The 27453-nt window shown below is 42.0% G+C and overlaps 1 long non-coding RNA gene across 1 annotated transcript in view; it reads left to right on the forward strand.

Annotated features, from left to right (window-relative positions):
• Positions 1-27453, forward strand: part of LOC122801645 — a 69491-nt gene that overhangs the window by 20037 nt on the left and 22001 nt on the right. Inside the window, exon 2 of the long non-coding RNA XR_006364773.1 lies at positions 15985-16046. This is a non-coding gene — a long non-coding RNA (uncharacterized LOC122801645). The remainder of the gene's footprint in view (positions 1-15984; positions 16047-27453) is intronic.

A 27453-nucleotide genomic window follows, 5' to 3' on the forward strand; every position in this document is an offset into this window, starting at 1 on the left:
GTGGTTTGGGACATGTTTGTGTCCACCCCTACAAACATGTAAGCTGATAGGGTGACATACAGTGGAGCAGCATGTAACATCAGATAGAACAGGACCAAGAACAATGACATCTACCACAGTCTCTACACAGGCCAAGGTACATATGCATTATACACACAATGTCAACAGTTACCAGACTTACACATACCTCAGTACTGTACACACAACCACAGAATGCCCAGGCTATGTCCTCAAACAGAACCCCTACTATACATAACATATGTAGCAGTCTGATATTCCACTGGCTTATCAGATATGCTGTCACTGAATATGGTGTACAGAACATATGCACCCCTACTGCATAACATACGTACAAAGGTTGACAGGGTTGTGGCTGGAGGCACCAACACAGGCCCAATATTGACATGTCGCTGTGATGACCTCATACATCACCTGTCGTAACAGGGTTTGATGCAACATATGTCCTATGAGGGATATGACATCAGTAACTCTCCTGGCTGTCACCGTCTACTGACTGCAGTCCTTACACTACTTCTGCAGTTGAGAGATAGATGCTCTGTGGGTAACACAAGGAACACAAGGCACTACACACTGCCCAGTCTGCAGATGACCCTACAGATGGGGATTCCTCATAAACATAGCACTGACATGACAAGTATTAAACCGTGTAGGACAGTCATATCCACACACACCCTGTTAAACCAATAGTACCCCAAATACAGTATAGCATCACTTACAGTCTGTAGTCCAGACAGGCACATCCCCCTCCTGTGTGCTGGCCTGTTTCCACAGTGTATGTTGTCAGAGGTAAGTCCCCAATCCATCTGTGATGCTGTTTGTCAAACAACAGATCTAGTTCCTGCTCACAGTGAATGAAAAGGCTCAACACCAACAAGATGTTCCTAGATATTGGAGTGTGTTTCCATGCAATTGGCTGTGGGAATGTTACCACAGCTGTTCCACATGCAATCAGCTAGAGGAGGGCTGTAATCTGTGCAGAGGCCATCAGCTGATCATGAGCATCACTGACAATACACATACCACTGCCTAAGTAAAGCAGGTGTAAGTCTCCACATCCACCAGAGAGGGAGTGAGACAGAGGCAAAGATAAGTCAGGGTGGGTTGGGAGAGTAAATGGTAAGCATGTTTGTGTCACACACCTACCAGTCCAGGGTATTGAACCCGTGACTGACTACATACTGATATCACATCTGTTATCCCTGCATGGTGGATATTGTGAGTTATGCTAGGGGCACCATATAGGAAATATTAAAAACACACTCAACACTGGGTCCAGTTGTTACATACTCACAACCACCTCCACACAGGGCATGAATGACAAACATCAACACATACACATGTCACATCTGGGATTAGAACCCCTACCTAACTAGTTGTTACACTAAAGCACTATGACATTACAGAATGTGCCATGAGATTACTGGAGTATTCTTTCCCCAAAGGTTTATTTCACAGTGAGTGACATTTATTTTTATTTATTTTTATTTTTTTATTTTTATTTTACATTTGTTGACCGGGATAGTCTAACTGGATTTATGTCCGTTTTCAGTAGAGTCCCGGGCAGATAAGCTCCAAGAGATTACTAGACTACTAACATACAGGTACTAGTTGTTATACAGTTAAATACTACAAATTTTACAACAGTTCAGGAATCTTCACAGTTTATACAAAAAACATGTTACAAGCATTAGATAAGATATTTTAGACTTTATGTACAAGATTTCATTAGTAACTAGAAAGTAATTGTTAAACAAATGCATACTTCAAGTTTCAACAGTTCAGAAATGCTCACAGTTTAAACAATATTTGTTGCCTGCCTTAGGTAGGATGCTTTAGAATTATATGCAGAAGAATTTAACTAGGTGTTTTAAATTATCATTATTAGGATAAGATATGTTTTTGCCAATTATAGGCCTTGATCTAAAAAGACACAGATAGAGCAGGAATTAGGTCTTAAGAGAGGGTATTTGGGATGTAGTATGAGATTAGTCTAGATTTGTACAGGGACATAACCAATGGGGTTTAAGATAGAGTTTCAGATTGTGTTTAAAAAGTGTAAATGAAGACAGTGATGTAAGTTCATGGGGGAGTTGGTTCCAATACTTTCCAACTGCATTTGAGAAAAGAGCATCTCCTGCCATGTTATTAGATTTACATGTTGATACAAGTGGTTTATTAGATGAGCATAAAGTTGAAAAGTTCTTATATTGGGTAATGAGACTAGCAAATATTGGGGTATTGGCAGGTTGGAAAAGGGTTTTGTGCGCAATGGTGAGTTGTTTAAAGTGAATCTGATTCAGAAGTTCTAACCAGCCTAATTGTTTCAGATTATTGGTAGGTTGGAAAAGGGTTTTGTGGGCAATGATGAGTTGTTTAAAGTGAATCTGATTCAGAAGCTCTAACCAGCCTAATTGTTTCAGACATCAGCAGAACTGCCAAAGTAGAGCGAATGAATTGTAGTGACTGTGACTAGCAGAACATGCAGTGCTCTCTACACAGGCACAGGAACAGATACAAAGGCATCCACAACTCACATGTGTGGAATAGAACCCCTACCAGAGTTCCGTATCACACTACAGCATTATGCTGTTATTGCATGCACCACACAGATTGCTGGAGTATTCTTTCCCCATAAGTGTACTTCACAGTGATTGACATCAGCAGGATTGCCAAAGTAGGGTATTTGAATTGTACTGAGTGTGACTAACCTAAATTGCCCTAATCAGGCTGTATGCATTCACCGCTCTTCTGGCAAGAACAAAAATAACCTGCTTTTGCAGGTCATGAACCCAGGACCCTGTACACTATAGTCGCAGTAATTAACCACTAAGCCATCACAACAGTACATGGGACTGCGGTTCCACCAAAAGAATCCCACCATAACCTAATCAAACTGAACATGTGAAAGTAATGTATATACATTTGTCCGTAAAACATAAAAGACCTCTCAAAGGCCAACTTCATGCTACTCAAGGCAGAAGTGACAATGTTTGTGACACCCATGGAGACAGGAGCTGACAATTCAACTGATGAATCCTGCACTAAGGCACTGTATGAGCACAGCCACTTGTGCATGATTCCTGACATCCCACATAGAACCACGATGCTCACCTCCCAAATAATCAAGCCAGTCTGGTGGTCTCCTGCCATTAACAGAGTATACAACAGATGGTAGACACTGTTGAAGAAAAAAGGATATTCCAAGGATGCAAACAACTCCCTTACCAGCCCCAGTAAGACGTTGAGATCCCTCATGGAATCCTCCAAAGCTGATTATGTAACTAAAATCACCATAAATTCCACAGACAACCACACAGCATTCTATAGTTATGTCTGAATTCTAACTGGCAATGCTCAGAAGTGCTCTGAGCTGCAACAGAATGGCATTACATAGACTGCTTCCACGGAATATGCCAATATTCTGGCAGATTGCTTTAGTGCCACATTCACCCCCCTCACACCCCCAAAGGGGCCCATGTCAATACGTAAAGGGTTCCATTGTCCAGTAATCATGGCTACACAGGCAGAAAATGCACTACCCACAACTAAGAATACAGCATCCATGGGACCAGATGACATCCTGGGCTGTGTACTACATGAACTACAAAATGGAATGGCAACTCACCTAACTGTCATGTGTAATCATAGCCTTGCATCAGGCCTGGTGCCCACTGAGTGGCGCATAGCTGCAGTTATCGCACTCCACAAGGGGGATCCACCAGTGATCCCTGGAACTACCGTCACATCAGTCTGACGTGCCTGATCTGCATGGCCATGGAATGCATTATCAGGGATGTTTTGAGCACAGACATTGGCAACCCTCAAACACTGGACCCCACACAGATTGGGCTCATGGAGGCCCAGTCTTGTCTCCTGAAACTGATTGACTGCTTTGACTCAGTCTGCATAGCTGTTGAAGATGCTAAGGCAGCCCACAAAGCCTATGTGGACCTCACCAAGCCCTTCAACATCATCCCCCAGTATGGAAACATAGCTTAACATACTAATCCGGCCATACATCCCTATGCCACTCGCTGCATTGCCACATGGCTTACTGACAGAACCCAAACTGTAGGTGTAACTGACTCCAACTCCATCCCCAGACAAGTGACTAGTGGAGTACCTCAGGGTTCAGTCCTGGGACCACTGTTGTTTGGCATCTAAATCTCTGAAGTACAGGCTAACAGTATAGGACTCTGGCTAACAAAGGTAACAGATGACTGCAATATGGGAGTCATTATGGGCCTGACTGTACTGCATGATATGTTACTGATACCAGCCTGACATCAGACAGGTGGGATGGAGTACTGTTAACATCTTGTGCCCTTGCCATATAAGGTCTTGGTTATGGGATCTGCAACAGTTGGTAGTGTATTGCAGGGCAGACGTGTTTGGCTGTGGGGGGGTACCTATTCATGCATGATGTATGTTGTTTGTGCCTGTCAACCCCATTAATGGAGCATGTGGACATATATGTTTCTGCTATGTTCCCACTTTAGCTACAGATGTATGTCCGTATATACCTATATAGCTATATTTATATATATCTGTTTACATATATGTATATATATATATATATATATATATATATATATATATATAGATATATATATATGCATATATATATATATATATATATATATATATATATTTGTGTCTTTCGGCTTTTCCCCGGTTTGGGGTCGCCACAGCGGAACTCCGGTCCGCTAATGATTGGTAGTGGATTTTTACATACTGGATTACCAGCCCTGATGTACAACCTTCAACGAAGGCATATATATATATATATATATATATATATATATATATATATATATATTTTTTTTTTTTTTTTTTACATATATCAATATGTTGCATCTGTTTAGACATGAATATGTTTTCACACACACATACATCTACATGTTGGAATACATTCTCTGTACTGTTATATGACTGGGCTGGATGATATGTTTGTGAATACAATAGGGTTATGTGTATCTGAGATGGCTTAGAGGTAAATCACTTGGGCTATGGTGTGCATGGTCCTGGGTTTCAGACTAGCAGAGGTTGTTTATTTTGTTGCTAGGCAGAACGAGGGCCGATGGATACAGAGTGATTAAGGCACTTTAAAGCAGTTGTACGTGGGTTTGCGCGGGAAGTCTCGTTACAGTTTCTTATACTCAGTTAGCTGCTGAATTGCTTAACCTGTGTAGGCATTGCTTAGCTCCGCACAAACTCACGCAAACCTGCTTACAACTGCTTTAAAGTGCCTTAACCATTGTGTATCCAATGGGCTGTGTTCTGCCCAGCAACAAAATAAACAGCTCTCACAGGGCTCAAACTGAGGACCCTGCACACCATAGACAAAGTGATTCACCACTAAGCCATGACGGATACAAAGCGATATGATGTTTGCAAAAACATATCATCTATTCCAGTCATGCAACAGTACAGAGAATGTATACCCACATCTAGATGTATGTGTGTACCTATATTAATAACTAAACAGATACAACATATCTAGATATGTAGATATATATATATATATATATATATATATATATATATATATATATAAATTTCTAAAATGATATACATATATATCAATATATATGCACATATATACATGCATATATATGTGTATACACCTATATGTCTACATATACACAGCACTTTACATATGTGTACGTAGATATATATCTATGTAGGCGTATACAGACATAGTTATATATATATATATATATATATATATATATATATATATATATATATATATATATTAGCAGATGTGTAGATCTATATAGGTATAGGTATAGATGGCCATACATTTGTAGATAGCAATGGCAGATTAACAAATACACATATGTCCACATGCACCGTTAATGGGGTTGTGAGGCCCCACACACTATATGTCTTGTACAAATAGACATCCCCCCCACAGCCAAACAAGTGGCTGGCCTTGATGTCATATGTATGGGTATGGCTTTGCACCCCTGCCTCTCAGCTAATTTACATCTGTTATCCCTGCATGGTTGACATTGTGATATATAGTAGGGCCACCATAAAAGAAATAAGCAAAACCCCTCCACATTGCCCACAGGGGTCACAGACTCACAGCCACCTCTACACAGGATACGACTTACATACACACACACACACATACACACACACAGCTGTTATGTCTGGGAGTTGAACCCCTACCTAACGAGTTTATTACACTACAGCACTACGCAGTTATAGTATGCGCTACAGACATTACTGGAGTACTTTTTCCCCAAAGATGTATTTCACATTGTATGACATCAGCAGGATTACCAAAGAAGGCCATTTCAGCTGTACTGTGAATGAATAGCCTAAAATGCATTGCTCCCTACAGAGACAGTGACACACACACACAAAACATACACAGCTGACGTATGGGTATAGAACCCCTGACCAAGGTCTATATCACACTACAGCATGGAGCTGTTATAAGTCACACCACAGGGATTATTAGAGAAGTCCTTCCCCAAAGATGTATTTCACAATGAATGACATCAGCAGGATTACCAAAGTAAGGCATTTGAAATGTATTGTGAGCGAGTAGCCTATAATGCATTCCTCCATGCACAGACATTGGAACACACACAAAACATCCAGAACTGCCATGGGTGGAGATGGAACCCTACCACAGCTCTAGATCACACTACAGCAGTACGCAGGTACAGAACATGCTACAGAGATTACTGAGCTACAACCTTCCCAGAGGTGTATTTCTAGGTGGGTGACATCAGCAGCCTTGCCAAAGTTTAGTATATTAATTGTAAGGAGGGTGAGTACCCTAAAAAGCATTGCACTCTATGAAGTCAGAGACAGACACACACACAATTACCCAGTTGGGGGTTAGAACGCCTACTTAACTACTTTATTACCCTACAGCAGTACGCAGTTACATGACATACTATGGAGATTACTGTGCTGCAGTCTTCCCAGAGGTGTATTTCTAGGTGGGTGACATCAGCAGCCTTGCCAAAGTTGAGTATATGAATTCTAAGGAGTGTGAGTACCCTAAAAAGTATTGCTCTCTACTCAGACACACACACAGATTCACACACCAACACTTGCCAAGTCTGGGGTTAGAACACCTACCTAACTACTTTATCACACAACAGTGTTGCATGCAGTTACAGGATGCGCTAGAGGGATTACTAGGCTATTACTTTTCCAGAGTTGTATTTCCAGGTGAGTGACATCAGCAGCCTTGCCAAAGTTGAGTATATAAGTTGTACGGAGTGTGAGTAGCCTAAAAAGCATTGCTCTCTACTTAGTCAGACACACACAGATTCACACACCAACACACACACTTGCCAAGTCTGGGGTTAGAACACCTACACCTAACTACTTTATCACACTACAGCAGTGCGCAGTTACAGGATGTGCTAAGGAGATTACTGGGCTATGATATTCCCAGAGGTGTATTTCTAGGTGAGTGACATCATCAGCCTTGCCAAAGGTGAGTATATGAATTGTACGGAGTGTGAGTAGCCTAAAAAGCATTTCTCTCTACACAGTCAGAGACAGAGAGACATGTACACAAACACACATTCACACAGTTGCCAAGTCTGGGGTTAGAACTACTACGTAACTAGTTTATCATTACAACAGTACACAGTTATGGGATGCACCATGGGGATTACTGAGCTAAAGCTCTCCCAGAGGTGTATTTCACATTGGATGACCTCAGCAGACTTGTCATGATACTGCTATGGGGAGGACAGTGTGTGCATGGGCCATAACCTATTCATGTAGGGCCCAGTATGACCTTTCAGTATGTTGTTGACTGACATTGCCTTCATTCGTCTAAGTGTGTGAGCATGCCCGGTATGGCCATCTATATTGCATGTGTGGATCAAGTCCAGGTAGTTTGTACTGCGGTGCGGACCTTTGTGTTGTACACCGACAGGTAGCATGCTGTGTCTGCAGGGTATACATCGGTCATTTGGCATTGACTGTTGCTACATTTCGGCATAGCGGGGAGGGCACCTGACTGTTTCTACATTTCTACAAAGGGGTGGGGGGGGCACACCTGACTGTTGCTATAAGTGTACATAGGATGGTGGGGTGGTGGGGCACACCTGATATGTTTACTCATTTGCTAGGACTGTACTGGTATGTCGGGTACACCATTTCAGTCTATGGACTTACCTGTCGTGCTGGCTAGAGTCATACCAGTGTACTACAGATCTTAGCTTTCACTACCTACATACTAGTTTTTGACTTCCTAGATTTTACAACTTACATCCAACTGCCTGGCCTGCTGTAGTCTGTCTGTGTAGGCCTGGGGGAGGGGTTACCCATAGGACTCATTCAGATGCCATAGTACAGCATTTGTCTGTGTTTGTCTACACCTATCCTGCTGGCTGTGACTGTTGTTGGGTATGTGCCCCCCCAACTGGCATGTGAGTCACACACCTTGTGGGTGTCCCAGTACTGAGGACGGTGCTGCAGGGCTGCCTATGTCGGATGCACATAGTACACTCCCTATACATGGTTGAGCACAGGTAGTGTCATGTTTGGCATCCCTTTTACTGTATGTGCGTGTTGGAGAGAGGTGTCATTCCCTGGGTCCCTACTGTGTCAGTGCATGTGCTATGAGTTGCCTCTTTGCCAAGGCCAGGGCATACTGGGCACGCCTCCTTCTGCCTACTGGGGTAGGCTCAGGTTGTTCCTTCTCCGAGTCACTCTGTGCCTGTGCAGGCCTTGGCACTGGTGGGGGGGCTGTGTGGCCCTACCCTATGCTGTTCCTGCTGCAGCTGTTTCCGCAGGATCATATTGTGTAACATGGCACATACAAGGACAATTTGGGTACATGTAGTTGGTGAGTACTGCAAGGCTCCACCAAATGTTTCCAGGCACCGGAACCATGACTTAAGCATCCCAAACACACGCTCTATTATGATTTGTGTTTGTGCGTGTGTCTCATTATGGAGTTCTTGTTCGGGTGTGTGTGCATTTCTGATGGGTGTCATCAGCCATGGCTCCAATGCATATCCAGCATCCCCCACTAGGTGACCGTGTGGAATGTCCCCAGTGGCAAATGTCTGGTACAGCTGTGTCAGATGCCAGATGCGGGAATCATGGTAGCTTTTAGGGCAACCAGCACACACATTCATTATTATGCCCTGGGCATCACACATGACCTGGCAGTTGATGGAGGGGAAGCCCTTGCAGTTAATGTAGACCCTACCCCGCTCATCTGGTGGTGCTTTAATGCATATATGCGTGCAGTCTATTGCACCCACTACCTCAGGGTATTCTGCTATTTGGTGGAAGAGATGCATATTGCTGGCCAATGCCTCACGGGTGATGGGGAAATATGCGTGCTCATCAACATTTGCTGACATGGCATCCAGGAACTGGTGGAATACCCTGGATGATGATGCTTGTGAAATCCCCATCATATCCCCAGTTGGCCTTTGGAAGGTACCTGTGGCTAGTATTCTTAAGCCTACACATACCTTGGTATCCACTGGAATGGGTTCCCCTCTGTTAGTTTTGTGTGTGAGGCGTGGCCGACACAGCTCAACAATTTGCTGTAGGAGGTTCCTGTCCACCCTATAGAGCTCCACTATTTCCAGCTCATGTAGCCCTTGGTAGGTTACACTGGGTCTGTACACTCTTCTCCGTCTACTCACTGTGGGTTGCTCAGCAGCATTCACATCCTCACCACCCTCAGCCTCTTGCACATGCTGGTTTATGATAGCAAAAGTAGCCCCTAACACTTTTTCTCTTGCCTTCATTTTGTAACATTTCCTCATCTGTATACACTGGTGGTGCAGAGGTTTTGGGAAAAATAAGGGGGACAGGTGTTTGTATAGTTTATAGTGGTCTGCTGGGCTGGATTGGGCTGCTGCCTGTGTAATTGGCTGTTTCTGATACATTTCACCTGTCAGCTAAGCTAGTTCTCCTTGATTACCTTCCTACTGCTGTTTTCCCTTCCCATTGCTTCCCAGTTTAAGCCTGTGTGCATGCTGCACAAACGGAGTGCTAAAATGTGCACAGGGCTGCTATTTCCTGCTTTAACTTCCTTTTTCTTCCTGTAAGACCTGGTGCATGGCACGCACACCCGCTTGCACTTTGTAAGGAGTGCTAGGCAGTTTGGACACATCACTAACTTTGCTGTGCTAAGCTAGGAGCAGTCATGAGCCACAGGGCTCCAGTCCACTTACAGTATGCCTGACACCCCCCCATGATGTCACCTATATCCTAGTCTTGCACCCAGCTATTTATACTCTTACACTCTTGGGACCTGCCTCACACCCTGGGAAAATCTGGGATTCACTAACCTTTCCCTCATTTGCATAGGATTGCCTACTAATGCATAGTTGCATGTCCCATACTGAGCCTCCCCCATTAGCAACCACTACTCACTGGCCAAGTTGTCTTTTGCCTGCCATTGACTTGCATGGCAGAATGCTGATTTTTGTTAGAATGCTCATTTTCAGTTTATTCCCCCCCCCCATCCCGTTTGCGCGCCGCTACAAATTGAAGTTATTTTATTTTATTTTTTAAACAGTTTGCAGTGCCAGTAGCCTTCTACTTGGCCATTGGCGTGCTTCCTCAATAATATGCAGCCTTTATTTGGAGCTGTCATAGCTTCGTTTTGGAATTTGCAGAAATGTACTCAGTTAGTAACCGAGTACATTTCTGCAGATTGCACTTGTCTTGCATGGACTATTGCAAGTTTCCTGGATTGCAATATCACCTCATTTGCATGGATTTCTCCAGCAAATGAGGGTCATTTGCATACAGGAGCTCGGTCCGTGCAGGATTAGCCTAAGAGCTCACGTGCACTTCCCGGGAGCTCGTTCCTGGATCGCACGTCGGCCATATTGCCGAAAATTGCTCTTAAACTAATCCTGCATGCTATAAAGGGCTTCGTAAATCTGGAGAAAAGTCATCTCAGACTTGTCATACCTCTGCAGATATGCAGGTGCACACACACACACACTGCTACACACATAATTGCACATATTCACACCATCCTCACCACTACATCCCCACTGATCTTCGCTAACCTTACCTGCAACATTGTCTCTCCCATTTAATATAATGAGAGACCAAAGCATTTTGGACATGCTAATTTACAAGGGCAGCCATACTGATTTGTGTAGCTGGGCAATTCTCTGAATCACTGCATTGGGTCTTTTGAGCATATAAACTTATTGCAGTCAGTCTGTCTGCTGAGTGCTTATTGGGGTTTTCCACACAAAGCTGAGGCTGGATTAGCCAACACTTTTGATGTGATGTTCCAGTTACTGTCACAGAAGATAATAAGACTAGATTTAATTTTAAGACTGACATTGATAATGTACTTTCTTTTGCTTCTCTTGCTGATGTGGGATGTATGATTAGTAACTAAATGAATGTCATTATAAAAATATCTGTGGAGTGAAATAGTATGCCTCAGCCAGCATAAAAAAAAAACAGTAAATAAAAAAAATAAATAAAAAAAAAAAAAACAAAGACAAAACAAACAAAAAAAAAATACAAGATAACTATAACAAACAAACAAAAAAAACAGATACATTGATGTGAGGTAACTTCAGAACACCACAAATTGTGACATAATGGTACCAGATCAATAATATGGCTCAGAAACACTTGAAACCATTGCAAAAAGGAGCAAAATGATACCAGACAAGTAAAACATGTGTGTGTGTGTGTGTGTGTGTGTGTGTGTGTGTGTGTGTGTGTGTGTGTGTGTGTGTGTGTGTGTGTGTGTGTGTGTGTGTGTGTGTTCAGTTGAGGGGGCAGAGATGGATAGAATAATTATTTCACTTGGATGTAACTGGAAAAACAATGTCAGAAGCAATTTGGATCGTAAAGGTAAAGAGATACCGCAGTTTCAGGATCACACATAAAATGGGGGGTAATAAAAAGAAATTTAAAGGACAATAATGATTGGGCTAATGAGAAGTTTTTGGGTGGAATTCTGTTGTAGAATGCTAAACAAATTATGTGGATTTTGCATGTTATCCCTATATTCATGTGTATTTTCTTAAGGCATAACAAAAGATGGTTGACTTCAACAATTGGCTTGGCTTCTGGTGTCATACAAAGGGGATACTATATACTGTATATCTTCTTCTTCTTCTTTCAGCTTTTCCCGGTTAGGGGTCGCCACAACATCTGTCCGCTCATGACTGACAGTGGAGTTTTACAGTGTTGAGTTGCCAGCCTGGCACCCAACCTTCCACAGAAGGCACACACATGCACACACTCACACCTAGGGCCAATTTAGAGTGTCCAATCCACCTACAGCATGTCTTTGGGATGTGGGAGGAAACTGGAGCACCCGGAGGAAACCCACACGACCACAGGGTGGATATGCAGACTCCGCACAGAAAGCACCCCAGCCGAGAATCGATATATATATATATATATATATATATATATATATATATATATATATATATATATATATATATATATATACTATTGAAATTGTAGAGTGGTTTTGCTCAAACAGCATGTGTTCGAAAGGCACTTTTCCAAGGGGCACAATGCCAAACCAGAATACATCAAATACACAACAGTGAATGGGTAGTATACTTCGATTATCTTAGAAATTGTGAGTGGAAATTGCGGTTCAGTGAGGAACAGGGAATTAAGCCATTTCCTCACTGTAGCATGATCTTGGAGCTGATATATATAATTTGCATGGGGTGCAGGAGGGCTTACCCCACTGCAAAATAGTAACATACATGTACCGTTGACTGTAGAGTGTAATGGTACATTTAGCTGCATAGGTTGGGTGACTGACATCACCTCCTGCTATGTCGAATACATCAAACTACAGGTGTCAATTTATGCAGTTTCGACTTGGCTACTTGTTCAACATTATGGATTCGACATTTTGGGTCGATACTGTGACCGGTTGATGAATGCATTTTTGGGATTTCAATAGTTAACCATATCTATATATATGTATATATATATATATATATATATATATATATATATATATATATATATATATATATATATATAAATACACACACACACATACATATATATATGGCTAGTCCAAACTCCTTTGTTAGGGATTCACTGCACTGTCCATGTTGTCCACCCCATAATGCCTTTTTAGGAAAAGTCAGTCTTCAAAAGCTTCCCACATAACTAAACAAAATTTAGATAATGTGAAGGTATTGCTGCTCAATGCTAGGAGCCTTAACAAAAAGAATATACTCTTTATAGGCACTCATGATATGACCCTAGAATACATCAACATACGCATTGTCATGGAGACTTGCTTCAAGAATATTAAAATCACACTATTTGTGCAAGGTTTCAATGCCTACCACACTAGATGTAGGTACTAAAGGTTGGGGGCGTCTCTATATTCGTAAAACAAAATTTTGTCTTCAGACATGTTATGCATGATGGTAACCTGAAAGTCCTCTATGTTCAACTTACAGTTAACAAAACCTTGTATTCTATCATAGCTAACTACAGGACCACTTTATGTCCCCATTGTCCTCAAAGCACTATCCAAGCCCAACACACTGTTTCTATGGGGCCTGATAATATACAAGGATGCCTTCTAGTCAGCCTAAAACAGAACCTTTCAAACACCCTATGGTGTGTCTTTAATATCAGCCTCCATTCAGGGTTTGTACCTAATGAGCAGAGGACTGCAACAGTCATTCCCCTGCCCAAAGGTGGGACATCTACTGACCTGGACACTATAGACAACTATAGACCTAAAGTCTAATCTAGAAAGCGTCATTATAGAATTAATTAATAAATAAAGATATAGGCATCCCATAAATGCTTGACTTGATCCAATTCAGTTTTGTCAAGGGCAGTTCCTACATATTTAATCTGGTTGACTTCTTCCAAAAGGCTACCAAAGCATTGTATGAGGAAAATCAATACCCTGCATATCTAGACCTTGACAAAGCATTCAGCACCATCCCCCACTCAGGCATCATTGATAAACTCATCCAGCTAAGTGTAAATCTCTATGTAACTCATTGGATAGCAAACTGGCTCACAAATAGAACCCAGGCAATTAGGGTGGGTGGATCTGTGTCCTCCAAAAGACCTATCACTAGTGGTGTACCTCAGGGTTTCATCCTTGGGCAATTCCTCTTTGGCATCTTCTTCTTCTTGGATGTCAAAGATAATGTTAAGGGCTTATGGCTGACCAAGTATTTAAACTTGGTGCTATCATAAACTCTCCAGAAGATACCAAGATCCTTCATGAAGGCTTTTCCTAAACAAATAGCAAGTGTCAAAGCCATGGCCTAAACATAACACCAAAAATGTATAATTGTATCCTTCAACCCCACAACTATTGCATTGACAGGACACCCTGAAAACTGACCCACTACTGAGGGACCTGAGACCTCATGAGGAAAATGCCATTTATCTACTGTTGGAAGGAAGTCTTTTTTCATAGTGCTGCTTATGAGTAAGGTTATGGCATCCAGGTCCAGGGAGATGATCATTCCATTGTACTATGCACTCATCAGGCCAGTCATTGAGTATAATGCTCCCTTTGTTATGTACCTGTCCAAACACCTGACAGAACTCAAGTGATCACAATGCTTTCTCAATAAGAAAATCAAGATTCTATATCACAAAAGCTACACTGATTGTCTCAAAGCCCTGTCCCTCTTTTTTGTTATCTTACAGGCTACTGAGAGGCAATCTCTGCCTCACTCCGCCTCTACTGACCCAATCCTTTCAGATCTAGTACACATATGCAAGTCCAGTAGTGGCAGAAACACCCACTCAGGAGATCTCATTCTCTTCTACAACTTAAATGAAACATGTTGGAGGGATAGATATGTCTAACAGAGAGAATACCACTTCCATGGAATTGTCTTCCTCTCCATGTCAACTAAAGTATGTCTCTTACTCTATTTGAGCATAATCTGGATGAGTGGATGGAAAAATGCAAGTTTGCCCCTGGATTGGCACCCTGGTACATTATGGACAGGGTTAATGTGTAAATCTCTGGCTGTCCCTGGGGTATTCATAATACTAATACAAGGGGCATCACTTAAAAGCAAGTACTCTCTCAAGTCAGTGTAAAACTGTTTCATATACCAGCTTGCACATTAGCAGCTGTCATCTGCACAGATTTTATGTAATACTTTTAGAAGAATCAGTAAAATGACAAGTTGGAGAATATTATCAAGACATGGTTGACATACCACAGTAATGTCATAGTGTTTCAGAGCAGTCTTGATTCACATTTTTGTGACAGAAACAACACTTAAGTCAATGCTCTTTCTCATTTGGAAAGTATTACCTTCCCAGAAAGTACCTTTCAGAAATGCTATAACCCCCAGCTACTATATGTCAAGGTTGCATTTAAGCAGTGATGCATGTCTAGAAAATACAGCAACCTCATTTCCAGTGTCAATGCTTATCTGTTCCTTACCATTCATCTTTGTTTTGTTGGTTTTCCATACAGAGACATGTATATATCTATACACAATTCACATATTTTGAACACTTTGATAAGGGTTACTACCCAAGTTCTGCTTTTTCTGTTAACTTTATATAGGTAGTTTATATTTTACGTAAAGAAATGTGTCACTCCGAACACGTGGGCAGAGTTTTACAGAGTAACTCTTATAATGTAGACCATCACTGTCTATTTGCATGTGTAGATATTAACAGTTCTTTGCTAAACTATAAAAATGTTTCATTTATTTGTCATAACAATGATGTAAAAAAGGCACAAGTGTAATCTGAAGTGATTGCTGCAGTTTTCTCTCTCTCTCTGTTGTAAAGTTCAAATAGTCAAAGTACCAAGCATACAGTTAAAATATTACAGTTTTATTAGATATTATATGCCCATTAAAACAAAAAACAAGGATGCCTTTTTACTGCTGATATTCCTTCACTCTTTTTTTTTTTCATTTACCAGCACCAAATGCATACCTCTAACTATGGGATGTTCCTTTTTGCTTCTTGTTTCAGATATAAGCCTGTCTGTCTTTGAAGGAAAATCTTGCTACAATGTTATGAATTATGACCCTAAAGTAAGTATTAGTTGTTTTGTATATCTTATAAAACAATATTATATGGGTAACATCCTCTGGTTCTCATGAAACAGGAGAAAAATATATCCGGTGCATTTTCCTTACATACATTATTTAAGATGCACTTCATCAAACGTGGATATGGTCATTAATTCTCAGTACCCCAAACAGCACATGAACATGTAAATGGTGTCAAAATTAATTTTTCAACTGCCATTTTCTGTGAGAGTCTCCAGATGTATTCCTCTCATACACAAAAGAAGGGGTCTTTGCCTCCTGCACTCCGTTATTAGTTACTCCTGCCTCTGAGTCACTGCAGCTTGCAGGTAAGGACGATCTCCATGCCTGCTCACATATTTCGTCTTGGAATTCCATAATTCAGAGTTCTCAGATCTGCACAGTATACTGCTCCCATTAAAAGTACATGTTGCTACCCTGAAAATTATTTTTTTTAATATTTGAAAATTATTTTAATTTAAACACTTGCTGCTGGGTTGGAGTTGGTGCTTACGTACAAGTGAAGTAAGGTAAAATGTATCTGAAGTTGTATGTGCCTGATTTTTTCCTTTTTCTTTCTTTCTTTTTTTTTTTTTTTTTGTTAGAGGTGAGGATTTCTGTTGATCTCTAGTATTTATCTTTAATACTGAGAGAAAAAAACAGGCCAAATATGGGTAGCCATCCTAGTATGGGAAACAGGGATGGTCAAACTGTAGTTATCTTAATGAGAAACTGTAATGTTTATTAATTAGGGTTTATGGATTCCTTTAAGAATGTCTAATGTTTAGCCTCCTAACTGAAAAGGCTATATAAAAAAGAAGTTATGCCTTACCATAATGTTCCATCTGTGTGGTCGATCGTCACTAATCCTAGACTGCGGGGTTCGGCTCCAAGCCTCGGAACCAACTCAGACATCTATTTCAGCTTGCGCCTTCCAAACTCTTGAGTTAGGCTTTTACCCATAATGTTCCTCTCAAAATTACCTCAGACTGAGTTTGCCTAAATTAGTGGCAGAGAAATAGCAAACAGGAATAAGAGACCAAATATGTGTCCATAATATGAAGCCAGTCCTGGGAGAGTTCGATCCACTAAGAGTCTCAGGCTTGGGGACAGAATAGGGGAATGTCAAGGATTAGTGAAGATTGACAACACAAATGGAATATTAAGGTAAGACATAACTTCTTTATCTGATGTTGTCAATCTTCACGTAATCCTAGACTGTGGGACAGACTCCCCAGCTACTTAAGTCTTGCAGGGTTGCCACCTCTCCATTTTTTTTCTGGACTATCCGGAAATCAAATTTATTCTCTGGTAGTCTGGAAAACCCTGTAGAAACTCCAGCAGTCTGTTTCAAAATGGAAACAAACCATCGGAGTTTGTAAAAATGGCTGATTTGCTATGCTTTTTTATAGAAAAGCATAGTAAATTGTTTGAAACCAAGCATCGGAAATGAAAAAGGGGGGCGTTCCCCATCAATTGATGTCACTGTGACATCTCAAAGTGGGCTGAACGTGGGCAGGAGAGGGTTAGAATGGGCGGAGTTATGGGTGATGCAGGAGGCATGGCCTTACTCCGGTTTTAGTCACAAGGAAATGTGGCAACCCTAAAATCTTGGGAGGTCTCACTGAAGAATATTCCTGAACACCACTGAACCGAATGATGCCCTTCCCCCAGAGACTTGATCCAGCTTGTAATGAGTGATAAAGGTATAAGAAGAAGCCCAAGTGGCTGCTGCACAAATGTCATCTAAAGAGGCTCTGGTGTGAAAAACTGCAGAAGTTGCCACAGCTCTAATTGAATGGGCCTTAACTGGGCATGAAGGATGGAGCCCTTTTGACTGACAAATAAATATAATACAGTCTCTAAGCCATTTTGCCAAGGTAACCTTTGAAACTGAATTACCTAAAGAAAGAGAGGAAAAGGAAACAAACAGCTGGTCAGATTTTCTAAAGTCTTTTGTTTTGTGAAGATAAAAACATAACTGTCTGTGGATGTCTAATAAGTGAAGGGAGTACTCCCCTTTATTAGAAACATTAGGGAAAAAGACTGGTAGCTGAAGAGTCTGATTGATGGTAGATTCTGAGACCTCTTTCAGTAAAAAGGATGGATTAGTCCTAAGGGAGACCCTGTCTTTGTGAAATATGATACAGAGTGGTTTGTAGGACAAAGCCTGGAGTTCAGATACTCTTCTGGCAGATGTGATAGCCACTAAAAATAAAGTTGTCCAAGTCAGAAACTTTAAGTCACAAGTAGCTGATGGTTCAAAGGGAGTCAAAGTAAGAGACTGAAGAACTTGTGTTAGATCCCATGAGGAATGGGTTCTTTAAAAGGTGGTCTTAACATTAGGGCTCCCTTTAAGAAGGCTTTACAAAGTTTATGTGACATAAGGGATGACCCATCAAAACTCATATGGAAGTTCAAGATCGCCTCTAGTTGGACTTTAGTTGTTGAGGCAGAGGAACCAGATTGATAGAGGTTAGCTAAAAATCCAAAACCTTATGAACTGGGGTCATATAAGGGTCCAGTTTGTTCATAACAGCCCAACTTGCAAACTTTTCCCATTTACTTTGATACAGTTTCCTAGTTGAAGGCTTGTGATGGGCCACAATGATTTGACGGGCAGAAGAGGAAAGGGAAGGATGCCTGGCAATCATGGGAACTGGAGAAGCCATACTGTGAGCTTGAGATGTTGGAGGTTCAGATGAACCATGCCCTGTGGATGGGACAGCAGGTGTGGAGCTTGGTCCAGTATCCATGGTTTCTGAAGAAGATGAGGCCAAAGGAAGGGAAGCCAACTTGTCAAGGCCAAAAGGGGCAATGAGGATTATTGAGTTCGCCGACCTCTTGGCTTTCTTTAGAAACTGGGAAATCAAGGGAGTCAGGAGAAAGGCATAGGAAAGACCAGGGGCCAATTGTGGAGAAGACCATCTGTGGGTGACTCCCCCAGATGTGAGCAATTAGGGCAAAGTAACTGCTGCACTTGTTGTTCAGAGGGGATGCAAAAAGATCTCACTACTGTTCACCCCAGTGATAAAAAGTCTGTTTCACCACAATAGGATTGAGACACCACTCGTGAGGCATGAGAATGGTTCTGCTCAACTTGTCCACAATCATGTTAGAGCTCCCTGGAATGTGCGTTGCTGTGAGAAAGTGGTTGAAGAAGTCACCCATTGCCAGACTTTGAGGGCTTCTCAACACAATGGCTAAAATTTGGTTCCCCCCTTGCTTGTTGATGTACCAAACTACTGACATGTTGTCCATTTGAATTGCTACTGTTCCCAGAGGAGGACATCCTGGAATGCTTGCAATGCTAACAACACTGCCGTCATCTCCAGAACATTGATGTGCAAGTTGGCCTCTAGTTGGGATCACATGCATTGGCCTGTTCTTCCCAGATAATGCCCCCCCACCCCATATGGGAAGCATCTGTGGTCACTGTGGCTCAGGATTGTGGAGGAATGAATGGTCACCCCAAGAGAATCTGTTTGGAATGGAGCCACTATGAAAGATCTTGTTTGCAGTGATTGGCAATCATGATTAGGTAAGACATTGGCTGATGAATCAGAGACCACTGGGAGGCAAGTAATCACTGTAAGATTTGCATGTGATATCTTGCTAAGGGAACAAGGGTAACTGAGGCTGCCATTGAGCCTAATGCTTGTAGGACTAATCTGACTGGAATCCTTTTGCTTTGGATAATTTGTCCGACCTGAGATCTGATCCTTTGTAGTCTTTCTAGTGGAAGTGAAGCAATTCCTGTAACAGTGTCTAATGGAGCTCCAATGAAATCTAATTGTAAAGAAGGCTGCAAATTTGACTTTTCATAACTTATTGTGATGCCTAGAGAGGCGCAAAGATGCAGAGTGTAATCTCTTGCTCATTCTAACTGATGCCTGGTGGTAGCAGTGAGGAGCATGTCATCAAAGTATGTTAAAACTCAAAATGCTTGCAGTCTAAGATGAGCTGCAACCAATGCCATGCATTTGGTGAACACCCTCAGGGCTGAGGTTAGTCCAAAGGGCAGTGCTCTGAACTGGAAATGACTGGCTCCCAGCCAGAAGCACAGGAATCTCCTGGAGCGTTTGCCCATTTTTATGTGGTAATACACTTCCTAGAGGTGTACAGAGAACATCCAATCATCTTTTTCCAAGAATGGAAGTATTAACTGTACCAAGACCATCCAGAACTTGGTTTGCAGAACTGCCTTGCTGAACTGGCTGAGATCCAAGATGGGTTTCCGGTCCCCTGTTCTTTTGGGCACTAAAAAGAATCTAAAACCCAGATCCTATTTGGTCTGATGGGACTTTTTGGATGACTTTTTTGTCGAGCAGTTTTTGAATTTCTATGACTGCTGCTTCCCTGTCATTGGGTGGAACATCTGGGAGTCTTTTTTGGGTTTTTGGATGTATGGCTAGTTGGATTTTGTACCCTCTGGATATTATACCCTGCACCCATTTGTCGGAAATTATTAGTTCTCAGGCAGGCTGGTACAGGAAAAGTCATCCCCCAACTGCCTCCAGAGGAGGGCAGTTGGGCCTCCCTTCAGGGGTGCTGGTAGGAAGTAGGAAGTACCAGAGAAAGAATCTCTGGACCCCTCTAGGACAGCATCTTCCATTAATTCCCCCTCTGCCCCAGGGAAAGTTTTTGCTACGTGTATCCTGGAAAGGCCCTGGGATTTTTTAAACCATACTTTCCCACTTCTCTGGTTCCTAGAGTAAGGCCTCTGAGGAGTGGAGAAACATACGCCTATGGCAGAAAGAGTCTGCCCATCTTTTTCACATCTGCAAGAGTGTCTTTAACTTTAGGGCCAAAAAGGGATGATCCATCAAACAGAGGATTGACGAATGACGCTTTAAATGGCTCTGCAAAATCGCACAAGCACATCCAGGAATGCCTTCTAATGGCTATGCCTGAACCCGCTGCTTATGTCATCCTTTCAGCTGCATAGGCAATCAGCCTCATGGATGAGTTAGAAATCACTTCAAGGGTTGCGAGCTGAGAGGCAACTTTGTCCCATACCTCTTCAGCTACTGCTTCTGTGACAGTATCCAAGAGCTCTTTGATCAGATTCCTCTGCAACCTCATGAAATGTGCCATCGCTTAAGTGCAAATGCTCTTCCCAAACCTATCCATAGTCCTAGACTCCTTGTTAGGAGGATGGATAGTCGGACTTTCCTCAGCAAGTTCCTTCTTTGTGGCTGAAGCTATCACCATGGCATCAATGCGTATACCTTTTGACCAGTGTTGTTCATCTTTAGGGGCTGAAAGGATTCAATCAGGTCTGTTGGGGATTGGCTCAATGGAGTTGTGCAACTTCCACACCTGCTAAGCAATCAATTTGATGAGATCATCAATTGGTAGAGAGATCCAAGAAGTAGAGGGTTGGGCTCGAAAAGCCTCCAGGTATACCGACTCCTCAGAAGAAGGCTGTAGAGAAGACCAGCCACCCCTCTATTTTAGGATTTCCAGGATGTTCCTGAAAGAAACATCATCAGGGGATGACCTGGGGGAACCTTCCCCTTCATCAAAGTCGGTATCTTCAGTGAAAGACTCGTATGAGGAGTCTAAGTGCTTCCTCTTGCATTTTCTCTTCACAGGTACTTGCTCAGGAGGATGTCTGGGGAAGTATCTGAAGAGAAAACCACCAAGGTGGGTCTTTCCTGGGGCATTCCTGCCCTCTGTCTAGGGGATGAGACCAATTGGAGTTCCAGATGAGGGGATATTGAGATCTGTCCTGACAGGGATGGCAGAGACTGTGAGTCCCCAATGGGCAAGGCCTTCACCATGATCTGGAAGGCTGACCCCCCCCCCGTAGAGGGATGGGATCCGGGAACCGAAATAGACTCCTTCAGAACCAAGGTCTCACCCAGCACTGAGGAGGTGACCCCTGAAACTAAAGCCTGAGTCAATCCTTTAAAGGCAGAAGCACCAAGGGTCATGGATGGCTCCAAAGTTAAAGAAGCCAATCCATGCACCTCAGACCCAACCAAGGAGTCTCGACCCTGGGAGTCCTCTGGTGCTGAAATGCTGGAGGAACTCAAGGCAGCTCCAGGTAGTGAAGACAAAGTTGCTAGCAGAACTGAGACAGTCAATGCCAGGAGTGTCAGAACTGAGGACTCCAATGTCTCAATAGGAGTTGGAGGAGGAACAGGTGGTGTCATAGTAAGTCTGTTTCTGATGCTAGCTTGGCTAGGAACCAAGGACAACCCCACACCATTAGGAGCTGATCCACCAGTCTCATGATGTCAGCCTCGGAGACACTGTTAATGGACCAAACCAATGCCATCGATGGAGACCTAGGGCATCTGACATCAGTGAAGGGGCTGGGAGGTCTATCCTTAAAAGGATCAATTAAAGAAGAGTACCTGGATCTTGGTACTGAGATTAATTGTGGTTGTTCTTTGGGTGCCAAGAAAACCAATGTCGGCTCCAAAATTTTTGTTGGTGTTGAGTCCTGTTCTACTTTTGGTGCCGATGAACTCATTGGTACTGAAGAATGCTTTGAAGCCTTCTTAAAAGGTTCTGAAATGCTTGGAACCGAAGAAGACATTTTCTAGAGGAGGGAGAAGATGAAGAAGATGAACTGGCTTCTCTTTTTGACACTGAAATGGCCTCTTCAAAGTCACTCTTCAGAAGACGTTTCAGAATGAGCTTATTCTTATGTTCTATAAGAGTCCTGGCAGAGAAGCCATGACAGACAGAGCAACTCTCTTGCAAATGAACTTTGCCTGAACAATATATGCACAATGTATGTCCATCCAAATTGAACATTTTGCACTGACATTTAAGGCACTGCTTAAAACCTGAGGTTCCTTTAGAAGATTTGGCTGGAGAGTCAGCCTTTTCAGCTATAGTGAGGAGAGGTTTTAAACAGTCACTCACACACACAGAGATGACAAGAACTAATATATATATATATATATATATATAGAGAGAGAGAGAGAGAGAGAGAGAAAATATCAACTGTGGTAAACAAGAATACCTTAAAAAAGGTAAAAGAGGAGTACCAACAATGGTACTATGAAAGAACTACCAACGGTAGAGAAAAAAGTGAAAAAGAGCATCACTCACATATGAGGGAGTCAACCAATGAGAGCAGCGGGTAAAGAAGAGATATACTAGAAGAGGAAAAAGAACTTATCAAGAGAAAACTTTAAGGAAAAACTTACTTAAATCTTAGCCTAGCCAAGCCTCGAGAGTGGTTGAATGCATCTGACACACAAAGCAGCAAATGAGATCTGAGGTAATTTTGAGAGGAGCATTATGGGTAAAAGCATAGCTTGAGAGTTTGTAAGGCGCAAGATGAAATAGATGTCTGGGTCAGTTCTGAGGCTTGGAACCGAGCCCCACAGTCAAGGATTATGTGAAGACTAATAACAGCAGATCTAAAGGTTCCATGGAACTGTTCCAATGGCTTTCTGTGTAACTTATCAACACTGTGGGTGAAAGTGATCACTGAAACACAGAGGTGAAGTTATATCACTTACTTCACCAAAGCAGTGACTGAGAGCTCCAACTATAGTCCTAAGTACATAACAGAAGATGCAGACTTAACATGGCTAATGGTATGAAAGGTTGTTTTCCAAAGAAAATGAAGAACTATATATGTAAATTTGTAAGTCAGTTTAAACATGTCAGAGAAACAGGGAATTCATGTCCTTTTACATTATTTGCCAATGAAATTTTATACTTGCATAACAACATTTTAGCTTATCTGAATTTTATTAAAAAGGTATATGTAGTGAGGTTAGTTTTTCACTTTCTGTAGGTAACGCAGAAAACTCACATACCTAAGTAGCTTAAAAAATCATGATTTGTAGGTGATGCTTATGGAACTACATTACATTTGCTTAATGGGGGAAGGAGATAATCAGCCTATTTACTGTGCCATTTAAATAAGCATCTATAACATTCTACCTCCACACCATCCCTCCTGGCCTCCTTCCCCTCTGTCTACCTGATACATGCCCTGTTTAATGCCTCTGAAAATTTTGTCTGTAGTATATTATTTTAGTATATCATTTCATGAGTCCAAAAAACCCTTTGTGAAGAAATACTTGCAGGGATCCATAGGGTAGTTGGTTACTACAATCACTCAGTTTTGTGCTCTAGTCCTCCTCCTCCCTCCTTCCTGTTCACGTCTCCAAATAATCATTTGCAACAACATCATTTCCATCTTCTCATCCTGTGTCTGTGGAGACCTGAACTATATTATCTAATGTAGCAACCCTCCTCTTTATCCAGCACACCATTTCTGTGTAGAAATTTGTTTACTAGTGTGCTGTCCATTTTCATGTATAGACTTCAGACCTGCATGGGTGCTCAAGGTGTTTTATAGCCAGGACCCACTAGAGTGTGTGTGGTGGGGAGGCACACCATCTCACTGCATCTGGAATCTTCCATTGAGGATACACCCCTGCATTTTGTTTGATGATGCCATGGCTCTGTCCCTCTGCTCTTGGTAGTCCTGCCTGTTTGACTTAATACCTACAGACCATTTTCCTTCTCAGCTATCTTCAGTTTTAATCCCAAGCCAATACTTCAAATCAGGGTCATTCTGGCCCAAACGCAGAACTTTACACTCTTTTTGCAATTAATTTCAACTGCAATCTTTCTGCCTATTTGGTCAGCCTTTTCACTTTCTTCTTTCCTTCCTTAGTCTATTTCCTCATCCTCTGCTGCTCATCTAGTTTTTTGTCATCACTGAAAAGGCTGATCCTGTTGTCTGTTTCTTTAGATGTGACTGAAACACACACACACACACACACACACACACACACACACACACACACACACACACACACACACACAGACGCGCGCACACAGACACACACACACACACACACACACACATATTTACACACACACAGACAGACACACATACACACACACATTTACACATGCACACACACACACAGGCACACACACACACAAACACACACACACACACACACACACACACACACACACACACACACACACACACACACACACACACACACACACACACACACAGGCACACAGGCACACAGGCACACACATACAAAGGAGTACTAGGTCCACTTCCAGCTCCAGCAGTACTGTACTCATTACTTTCCTATCCTTCAACCATGCAACAGTCCAGTTCCTCATTCATGGTCCTACCGCAGATCCTGCACATTTCCTTGATGCAGTCTCAATTCAAACACCTTGGAAAAGTCCAACTACACTAAGCCAGCTGTACATCCTTGTCAGTTCTCCTATAGACCTATAATAAAACTGGATTGCATTCTGCTAATTGCACATTCTGGCCATGAATATATGCTGCATGTTCTCTTGAGTACTGTTGCTATTTTCCTTAGGAATTTATTCATGATTTTCTCTGCCATTGCTATTAAACTGACACAACTATGGTCTTACAGATTTCTCTGTCAGCTCCTCTCACATTGGTGCAGCACTGTCACCATCTTTCAGTCTTCAAACACTTTTGCAGTGACCGTTGATCGTTTGAAGATCTCCAGCAAGGAATCTACAACCACACTGGTCTTCTGAGGCAGTTCATCAGCTTCATCTGCTTTAGCCTCTTTTAGGAAACCAGTTCCATCTGAACTCCTTCCCTCTCTATTCCCATGTCTAACCGTTGGTCTTCCTTCTTTGTCATGCCATACTCCCAACATGGCACCTTCCCCACCTGAAGCAAGACATTCATTCAATATTTTTGCCTCTTTCCTGTTTTCCATAATTTCCTACCTATTTTGATCAGACCTTCCTCTCTACAACCTACTTTACCAGCTTTGATTCCCTTCTTGACTATCTGCAAATTCTCTTTTAACTTAAACCTTTACTGCATTGGTTTCTTTATTAGACATCCTCTTGCTTCCTTCATATTGTGCCTCCTGTACCTCTGCAACTTAATTTTTTTATTTATTTTATTTAAAATCCATGTCCTGGAGGCCCTATCTTTTGTCTTATTCCTTAGCTTTACATTACATTGCAGACACTCTGTCCAGCTCATCTGTTTTCCTATAAGCTTCTCATTAAACCATTTCTCACAGTCCTGTGTACTCTGCCCCTGAATCATTCTCATAAATTGTTTACCCCCTGAATTTTTCCCAAGACCACAACTCCACTTTGACCCTCTCCTACAACTCACCTTAATAAACTTCTCTAAAATCATGTGCCATAATCACTGCCTTTTATTTTTACATTCCCCCTCAATAAACACAGCAATGCTGTGATCACTGTTGTCCAACAGCATCTTCACTTGGATATGTGTAATCCCCACTACATTGCTTATGACAACATCCAGAATTATATACTTTTGGGTACAATAGTTTACTAGCAGATTGTCCAAGAATTCATTCCCTTTATCAGAGTGTAAAACAATTTCTGTCTTGTCCCATTGCTTTATTCACTCTGCTCAACCTCTGATCCTCCTCCACTGATTTGTATTACTCTAACCGTACCCCCTTTACCCTGCCTTAATTACTAAGGTGCTTACTCCTAATTATGGCCAGAGTACACCCTCTGCTATTATCTTCCTTCCATTTCTCTCTCACTTTGCAGTTGATGCTTACCTGTTGTGTAATCTCTATGTTCTCCCTATCTTTCCAATTGTTACCTTCAGTTCCTAACCCCTGTTGACACTGGCCTATATTTATGTGTAGCAGTGTCCTCCCACCCTTTCTGCATCACTGCATCAACTCTGCCATCTTCCTTCCCAGACACATTGCATTGCATAACAATAAAAAACAGCAATGTACTGAGTCTTTTTTCTTTCTACGCTACTCTGTGTTTGTCTCACATTAAGCCTAACTACCTATTCCTACTTCTGTTTCCTTGAAACCCCATTCCTCCTCCTCCATCTTTCTTTTAGGCACATGACTTAACATGTTCTTTTCCTACTCTCTTCTGAATATCATTATCTTTTTTAGACTAGATGGACCCTCTCCCTACATTGAACTGGTGTCTCTGTCAGTTTTCCTCATCTTCCTTCTAGTCATACATCCTTTTCCCTTATCATCTGCCACAGCCAGTAATTTTCATTCACAATCTTTTTCTTACCTCATGTACTGGCTGTTGTCAAGGGCAGTATTTCTGTAAATCTTACTTCTGATCATCAATCCTGCATCTATGTACCATCTCATTGGCCCTACTTGTGATCCCCTCACCTGCCTCCTGTGATAGGCTGTTGATGTCCACATGAACCACAACAAATATCCACCCACCTTCTTGGTAAACATCTTGGTAACTTACTCCCTGCATTCTGCACTAAATCCAAACTCTAAGACTCATTTCACTGCAACCTGCTGTCTTCTGTTTCTCTTGCCAAGACTGTTGATGCCATTGAAGACTAAGTCCTTATCTTTCAGTTGTTATGATGTGCACATAATGTTATGAATTTTGCCTTTGGATTTAGGCTTGGTCCTCC

Source organism: Protopterus annectens, chromosome 5.part0 (assembly GCF_019279795.1).
Source record: "Protopterus annectens isolate FY-2018-M chromosome 5.part0, PAN1.0, whole genome shotgun sequence".
In the NCBI taxonomy this organism is placed as follows: Eukaryota; Metazoa; Chordata; order Ceratodontiformes; family Protopteridae; genus Protopterus; species Protopterus annectens.